Source organism: Pinus tabuliformis, chromosome 6 (assembly GCF_031772625.1).
Source record: "Pinus tabuliformis cultivar Carrire ecotype Pingquan chromosome 6, CPIR1, whole genome shotgun sequence".
In the NCBI taxonomy this organism is placed as follows: Eukaryota; Viridiplantae; Streptophyta; class Pinopsida; order Pinales; family Pinaceae; genus Pinus; species Pinus tabuliformis.
The window spans coordinates 816,569,189-816,579,247 of record NC_142292.1 but is presented as its reverse complement, the minus strand read 5'-3'; the positions used below and the strand labels follow the sequence as shown (position 1 = coordinate 816,579,247).

Genomic DNA, 10,059 nt, shown 5'->3' with positions numbered 1-10,059 from the left:
TAACAACCAACATTTTAACGAACGCTGCCAGAGCAAGGCGATGGCACTAAGCAGCTTGCACGGTGGATATTCGAACTTGGCTCTGATACCAGTTGTTAGACCAGATCATACATAACACACAACGGATTTATACTCAGAGACTTAAATGGCAATAACAGCGAATAATTTCACAGAGAGAGACAAATGGAGAAACAACAAGATTTATTAGTCATAAACAAAGGAATAGATAAAACAATCACTAGAGAACATAAATCACTTTGCATTACATAACAGGCTTGGACCTTGGCTTGCCTTCCTTGGCCAGAGAAATTACAAATTTATAGAGGCAGAAGAAGGATCTAGAATCCTGTGTGTGATTCAGATGGAGATCTGGAATGATCTAGAAACCACTGGCAGTGTAGGAGGATCTAGAATCTTGGAGATCTAGAAAAATCTAATCTAGAAGGATCTAGAATATTGCGTGAATTTGGCTTCACACTTAACAACTATTTACTAAAAAAATTGCACTCGTCATTAATTGGAAAGGGAGTGGCTACCAACTGGATCACTCTCTTAAACCACACCCAAAGCTTAGGAGCTACTCCTATCTCTACCATGATCTATGACTTGAGACAAAGAAAGAGAAAGGCATCATATATGTTTAAAAGGGATGAGACTTGGTCCAGGTCCATGTGATTTTATTAGAATAACTACCCCTTTGACCTAGTTTACAGACCTAAGCGGAAGGAAGTCTACTTTTTGTAGTGCAATGCCTTGAGCATGTTTCTATGGCTTGGGTAGGGATCCACACTTTGTGTAACTGTGCATTAAATCTATTGTACATTAAATATGGACACTAACATAGACCATCCAAACTTGTGTTTGATATGGAGGTGCTTATTAGAATGAAGTTTCAATGGGTTTGTGCTAGTAAGTCATGGGAGAAACGAGTTCAAAATCTATGTTGAAGTGTATGAATGTTTCCTGCAATCTCTCACTATAATAACAAGGCCATCCACACTGAAGCCTTCAAAGTTGGCTAGTGATAGAACATAGAAATTAGGGAATGAATGAGTTAGGAGCTCCAATATTTCATTAGTCACCACCATCCTCTTCAGCCTAAGTTCCTCCAACATGGGATAAGAAGACAACATCACAACCAATCGTGGAAGAACATCCACTCTATAGTTTGGTGGCACCAGATTGAAATCTCTAATTCTCGGCTTTCCCTTGATAGTTACTGACCTTATCCTCGCAAACCTCCTCACTATAATCCCTGGAGAAAGTGCGTATACATTTCCTGTGAATAAGATCCTATACCCCCATGACCCAGCTTTATACCATGTCTTGCACATGAGAAAGGTCGAGTTTCGATCTTGTGATGAGGTCAAGAATACCAGAACATGCTCCAAGATCTCGTCTGGGAACGAGGGCATCACCTTCTCAGCCATTAAAGCTCAAACTTATATAACCTACAACGACCCTTTCAAGGTACATTTATACCCAAATCGAGCTTTGTTGAGCACTGAGGTGAGATGTTTGTGGATATAGAATACAGAGCATTTATTGCACAGTAAATATTTTATTGACACTAAATTCAAGAACAGAAAACACCACTTAAATCTGAAGGAAACACAAATATTGCACTCGGGTTACTGCGAAGATGAATTTGAAAGAAGCAGAGATAGAACAAATCTATGTATTTAAGATATTTCTAATAATCATAGGCTTCACGACATGGTAAACGCTTACACTAGACTCACGATGATAAAATGTAATGTATAATATTGTTCTTATTATAATAATATAATAATATTAATTATATTATTATTTGAATAATAATTATATTTGTATATTATAATAATAATATAATATTATTATAATTTTATAATCAAATATTATTAATAACTATATAAGTTTTAACAACTACATCATTTTTATATATTATTATATAAATATTATAATAATAATATAAACTCTTAATAATATCGATTATATTATTATTATATTAATAATTGTATTTGTATATAATTATAATAATATGATATTATTATAATTAAATATTATTATTATTATTATACAATATAATTGCTATTATTTTTTTTTTATAATTTTATATTATTAGATTATTTAAATAATATAATGATAATCTAATATTATCATGGGCTATTTTTATTATTAATTAATATATATTAAGAGTTTATATAATTATTATAATATTAATATAATATATTATATATATATATATATATATATATATATATAATCTTGTGGTTAATATATATGTAGTTATTAATAATCCTAAATACTGATACTAATTAACTTTATGTATACAAACTCTAAGATAAATATTAAAATTACTAAAGCCTAATAATAATAATAATAATATGAGTTTATATTATTATTATAATATTAATATAATAATCATAAATATATATATAAAAATATATTGCTATTATTTGTTAGTTATTAATTATCATAAATAATAAATAATTGGTCTTTATTGTTCTTATTATAATAATATTGATTATATTTATATATTATTATAATAATATAATATTATTTTAATATTATAATAATAATATAAACTCCTAATAATATTATAATAATATTCATTATATTATTATTATAATAATAATAATTATATTTATATATTATTGTAATAATAATATAATATTATTTTAATATTATAACCCAATATTATTATTATTATTATTATTATTTATAATTTTATATTATTAAATTATTTAAATAATATAATGATAATCTAATATTATTATGAGCTGTTCTTATTATTAATTAATATATATTAGGAGTTCATATAATTATTATAATATTAATATAATATTTATACAATAATATATATAAATAATCTGGTTGTTAATATTTATATAGTTATTAATAATCCTAAATACTAATAATAATTAACCCTATGTATACAAACCCTAAGATAAATATTAAAAATACTAAAGCCTAAAAATAATAATAATAACAATATGAGTTTATGTTATTATAATAATATTAATATAATAATCATAACTATATAATTATATAAAAATATAGTTGCTATTATTTATATAGTTATTAATTATCATAAATAATAAATAATAAATAATTGGTCTTTATTGTTCTTATTATAATAATATTGTCTATATTATTATTATAATAATAGTTACATTTATATATTATTATAATAATATAATATTATTATAGTATTATAATCAAATATTATCAATAACTATATAAATATTAACAACGAGATTATTTTTATATATTATTATATTAATATTATAATAATAATAATAATATGAACTCTTAATAATATTATAATAATATTGATTATATTATTATTATAATAGTAATTATATTTGTATATTATTATAATAATATACAAAATAAATCTCTTAAAATGGGCAAGATAAAAATATACAAAGCCCTAACTAAAAGGAAAAAGAGGCAGTATATTCGTAAAAGACAAGAGAATCTCTTACACCTCTCTAAGGTAACTACTAAGAAATTTTTGAAGCAGATTCTGAATAGGAAAACTAATGATAATAATAAAATTGCTTTACACGATTTGAATTCCTATCTTAAAAAGCTCTATGGATCTTCAAATGTCATTGATAACTTTGAAACCCTGCTCACAACGAAAGTTTTCTCATTAGAAGACATTGATTTTGGGGTTAATCGCCTAGCAAATGGGAAATCTAAGGACATTGAAGGTTACTAGGCATAAATCTTAAAAATAGGAGGTCTTGTCCTCATCCCCCACATCCACAAGCTTTTCAATCAAGCAGTCAAGCAAGGGTTCCCTAAACCATGGACTAGGAGCCTCATTATCCCTATTTTTAAAAGTGGGGATACAAATAACCCCTCTAATTATCAGACAATTATGATCAGCCCTCTCTTAGCCAAGTTATATGGTATTATTTTGGAAAAGAAGTTGAGCTTATGGCTTGAAAGTGAAGGTAACTGGGCTAAGGGCCAAGTAGGTTTTAGGAGGCATCACTCAACAACAAACCACCTCGTTACACTTAGGATCATTGTAGAGGAATGTTGTAATGATAAATCCAACCTCTTTTTTTGCTTTGTTGACTTTAGGAAGGATTTCGATACAGTTCCTAGAAACAACCTTTGGAATAGATTAGAAGAACTAAAGCTTCCTTTCGAGTTGAGAGCTATCACTATTAGGTTATACGAGAATGTAATTGCCAAGCTAAAAATCAATGAGGGGTGGTCGAAAGATATTAAATGTAATATCGGAGTTAAACAAGGTTGTCCCCTCTCCACTATCCTATTTGGCATTTACATCGACAAGCTTGAAGGTTATTTAGAGGAAGCAGGATGTGTTGGCACGATCTTAGCTGGGATAGTCATCATCCTTCTTCTCTATGCTGACGATATTGTTCTTCTTGAAAGTGCCCATCTAATCTTGATAAGCAACTTAGGTTTCTTAAGGATTTCTGCTCTACCATGGGTATGACTGTTAACACTGACAAAACAAAAGTTATGATTATCAAATCCAAGAAGGACACTTACACTAATTTTATGTATGACAATAATAACTTGGAGGAAGTGTATTCTTACAAGTACCTAGGAATTGATATTCATCACAAGCTCAACTGGAACTATAGCATTGAGAAAAGGATTAATGGAGGGTGGAAAACTTATTTTGGTCTTGAAAATAATTGTAATACGACAAACCTCGTAATGTGGGATAAAAAGAAGTTCCTCTTTGAAACTTTAGTCACTCCTGTTATCCTATATGGATGTGAGGTCTAGGGTTGCAGGATCTCTAGAGAATCTTGGAGAAAAATTGAGCAAATCCAGAAGTGTTTTATAACGTATAACCTAAAAATTAAAAGCAATACACCCTATCCTATTCTCCTTATAGAAGTTGGTGTTTCCCCTATCGAGAGCCTAGCAGCTATGACTATGCTTCTGGTGTACAAGCACAAACTCAATAACATAGGAGATCATAGACTTCCTAAACTAGCTTTAACTTCCAGCCAAAACCACCTAAGGCTCAAGCGGTGGTGGTATAAAGACACGAGGGCCTGGTTAAACCATTGGGAGATCAACAAGAATGATGCATTGCAAAACATTAATAACATTAAAAATATTGTTACTTCTAAGTTCAAAGAAAAAATGTGGTGTGAGAAAGATTTAGCAGCTAAAAGGAAATTAAGGTCATCAACCCCACCCTAGAAGATCAAAAGTATCTCTCTGTTTTAACTAGCTCAAAGAAGAAAATTAATATAGCGAAGATTAGAATGAACTCTCATGAGATCCATAGTGAAATAGGTCGTTGGGCTGTCCCTAAAACACCATGGATGGAAAGGATCTGCCATCTCTGTGAAAATAGGAACATCGAGGATGAAAGCCACTTCCTCTTAGAGTGCCCCGTGTACAACCACATTAAATCTCAGTTTCATAATCTATGTCGCAATACTGACCTTCCTAGCCTTTTACGATGTCAAAATTATGGTGAGCTCGGAAGGCTTCTCTCCAAGCTTTTGAGCATAGGAATAAAATCTTAAATCAAACTAAATAATTTGTTTCTTTAGATCCGATAGACCAAAGTTTGGTCTCTGTGGACGTTAACCACCACCACCACCACCATCATCATCATATTATTATTATTGTTATTATTATTATTATTATTATTAGATTATTTAAATAATATAATGATAATCTAATATTATTATGAGCTATTCTTATTATTAATTAATATATATTAGAAATTTATATAATATAATAATATATAGAAATAATCTGGTTGTTACTATTTATATAATTATTAATAATTCTAAATCTAGTTGATAATATTTATATAGTTATTAATAATCCTAAATATCCATAATAATTATTAATGTGGTTGATATAAGCCTATCGGCGTATATCAACCACATTGAAAAGTGTGGTTGTCTATATGTTTCATATACGCCTATGGGCGTTTATCAATCACATTGGTAAATGTGGTTGTGCTAGTTCTAATAATCATGAGCTTCACGACATGGTAAACGCTTACAGTAGACTCACGATGATAAAATGTAATGTATGCCATGAAATACACAAAAAAATGCAAATACTGCAATTGGGTTGTTGTAAAAAGATGAACTTAGATGAGCAAAGGTGAGCAGTCTGAGTGACCAAAACTTGAAAATTTTATGTTTTTCAACCTACGAACAATAAGTTGGTTCAGAAGAAACAATATGTTTGTTAAGCTCACTCAGTGAGACATGTCATGTCTTGGGCTGAGTCTTAGTGGTGGGGTGGGGTAACATCAACCTAGGGAACCAAAAAACCCAAGGTTTAACTATGGAGAAAATAAAAGAAAAAATTCCAAAAAAATCTTTGTACATTAGAGATTAATAGGGAAACATGAAAACTAAATATCACTGCTAACATAATGACCTAACGCTACTAACATAATGACATAACAAAGAGATTTTTATTTGGAGTTGTCTTTAGTGTGATTTTTTGGAAAGTTTTACAGTGGGTTTTTGTGTGTAATTTCTCTAAAATACGACAAGAATTTATTGAAATCACAAGTTTGATGGGTAACTTATGAACAATCGAAGTGCCCTAGGGGTTTTTGAGGGTGTTGAATCCATATTTACAGTCAAAAAACCAGTGTAAATAACACAAATCAAGATTTCACCTCAAATTTTTTAGCTGGATTCCAATACTACAAATTCCAAAAAGACAACTCCTTTTTATTTTGTAAATAGGTTTTGTTACAATACCATGGCTTATCAATATCACATGACTAAAAAATTATCTCATTTCATATGACACTTGTTCATATGATATATTTTTTTTAACTAGTCAATTTACTTTAAAAGAGAAAAATGACATAACTACTTATTTCTTCTTTCTTTTTTATTAATTTTATTTATTTATTCCCGGAAAATATTCAAGTAGATCCACCTCAAGGAATCACATCTCACAGTTTTATTAGCAGACCTTGTGACCTCCCATTAGCTAGGTGAAAGGGCATAACTACTTTTGAGATCATCTCAAATTTTGATTTGTGAATACTACTAAGAATATTTTAAAATATTCCATGGAGGTTAAATTCCCATCATGTGCTCAATAATTAATGATAATTAAATTAAAATTTTGAAAACTCCATTCCAAAATTAACGTGTTTATCCTCATAATTAGAGTAACCAACTTAGCTTAACTTACGAAATAACCTTTTTCCATGCAAGATTGTGATTTTTTGTTATTTAAAATACATTTTTGAATGCATAGATGGATTTAGCACCCTCTCACACACACTAATTTTACAAATTAAACAATTTAAACTCAAATTTTTATAAATATCTATGAAATTTTGATTGAAATTAATGAGAAAAAATACTCGAAAAAAGGTCATTTCATCTATAAGTTAGATTATGCCTAATTAAATAGTTGATAAATCAGCATAATTAGAGTAGACATATAAATAAAATGGTTTGAGTAAACACCAATAGATATCAAAAACTTACCTCATAATACATCTCTAATTACCAAAAACTAAAAAATAATAAAATTAACTAAATTATAGTTTTATTTAAAAAATCATTATTATTAACTTATAAGACTCAATACATAATCATGATGTTATAACATATTACGTAAACCATGAGATTTGAAGTTTAAATCCCCATATAAATCAAATAAAAAAATTTATATATTTATATATAAATAACAACATCCAACCATTTTTTTACATAAATTCATTCCATATTATTATCACAAACAAATATTATAAATTACTAATACCATAATCATAATTCATTTTGAAAATAAAAATAATATTATTACTTAAAAAACTGTCATTTAGATTAATCGATTTAATTAAAAAAAATAAAAATGTCATCACTGCTTTTTAAATTAAAATGAATATATTCATGATTACTACTTAGAAAAAGTCACTTCAATGTTATTAATGATAATTTTATACGTTATGATTCCGTTTAAAAATATTCTTATTACTCGCAAGAAAATTAACAATAATTGTAACTAGCATCTCTATAATAGAGAATTAAATCCACAAACTTTCTTGATCTATTCATCATTGAGTTTGCACATTGATTTTAGTAGAGTTATTCGGCATCAGTTACTCTGTTCCCATATCAGAAATCGGAAACGGGGAGGGGGACGTGCGAGTCGTTCCCAATGAAGATGCCTCCATAAACGATACCGGCAAGGCCACCTCCGATGAGGGGGCCGACCCAGTACAACCAGTGGTCGGTGAAGTCTCTGCTCACGACTGCAGGGCCAAAGGAGCGGGCAGGGTTCATAGAGCCGCCAGAGAAAGGGTCAGCAGCCAAGATCTTCGCGCCCACGATGAAGCCAATGGCAATTGGAGCTATGGTGCCCAAGTCGCCCTTCTTCGGGTTGGCTGCGGTGGCGTAGACGGTGTAAACGAGAGCGAATGTGATAACGATCTCCATAAGCACGCCCTCGCCAGTGCTCATGCCCGAGGCCACCGAGTGAATGGGTGTCGTCTGCATTTCAACCAAATAAATTTTTATCATTATCAATTAGTATCAAAACTATATACGATGACATAACATATTTCGTGGGGCTTACCAAACCGTCGGTGGTGAACTTCAAGAGGAGGTAGGGAACGATGGAGCCGAGGAGCTGAGCGATCCAATAAAAAACGCCGCGGAGGAGTGTGATGTGGCCCCCTAGGGTAAGCCCGAAAGTGACAGCCGGGTTGACATGACCACCGGAAATGTTAGCCCCGATAGAGACAGCCACAAAAAGTGCGAGGGCCTGAGCCAATCCCACCCTACCAGGTCCACCGGGCTCAGAGTTGCATCCGAGGTCAGCTCATCTGCACGCATCATATTTAACGATCAGAATTTTTTCGAATTTGGGCGAGAAGGGTGCAAGAAAAGAAGCGCAATAGAGAAGAGAAGAGAACGAACCGTAAGCCATGACAGATCCGACACCAGCAAAGACAAAGAGCAGAGTGGAGATAAACTCTGCAACATATGACCTCGACGCTTCAAACTTGAACGCATCATCAAAGCTGTTGAATGCTATCTCCACACACCCCATCATGCTCATGTTGGGGATTTTTCTGGTAAAATCCCAAAAACAAATAAAAACTGAACACACAAAGGCAATGCTCTGTTTCCTTCTCTCCTCAGGATCCTTTGCACAGGGAAGCTTTAAAAAAAAATTCTTGAGAACAGAGTATTACATACCCAGAAAAACATTTCTATTCATTAAAACAAAATGCCTGATACATATTCATCCTCTTTGCTGAGAGGGATTCACCAAAAATACATTCAGCCAACAAAAAATAAAACTCTGTCTCCTTCTGAGAATTTACACTGCTGGTGTGTAAAAACCCATTTACATTTACTGTTGTAAAACCCCTTTTACATTTACTGGTGTAAAACTATTTTTACACATATTGCTGTAAAAATAAATTTACATATGCAGCTTCAAGAGAAATTATATGCTCATACTCCCCGCACTGTTGTGCATATCCTCCTTGCAAAAATCAACACACAAAAAATTTCATGCTGCTCCCCCTATTCTTTCGCTGCTGCGAGCTTCCATTTCATCCCATGTGCAAATATAAAATATTACAACTATGAGCATTTTTCACTTGGCTCGTTATATAAAAAAACTTAAAAACAAAACATATATGAAAACATAAAACGAACACCCTCATTACTTTACGTGCCGTAATAAACATAAACGTAAATACTTTACCTACGCATATGAGAATTTATTAAATGTCTTAATGACAAAACTGCGGTGAACCCAACTTTAACTTTACTCCACGCAATGTAATTAATTCGATGCAGGCTCGTATGCTACTTTGGTTGATGGACGGCGGAGAATGATCAAGCAAATCGGACGGTGGTGGAGGATTTCGGGAGGCATTTTTATGCTGAACTTTAGGCTCCGAAATGTCAGTTCTGCTGGCGTATATAGAGGACTACGTGGCTGAGGGTAATTGGAACGGGCTCGATTATACGGAAACTGCTTTGTGACCAAAAGCGGTCCGATAAGTTTAGGTGGTTTGGAGGAGCGGTTTTGGCATTGTACAAACGAACGAAC

The 10,059-nt window shown here is 31.5% G+C and overlaps 1 pseudogene; it reads right to left on the bottom strand.

Moving 5' to 3' along the window:
• Nucleotides 1–8,105: 8,105 nt before the first annotated feature.
• Nucleotides 8,106–9,042, bottom strand: LOC149261310 (aquaporin TIP2-1-like; annotated as a pseudogene).
• Nucleotides 9,043–10,059: the final 1,017 nt, after the last annotated feature.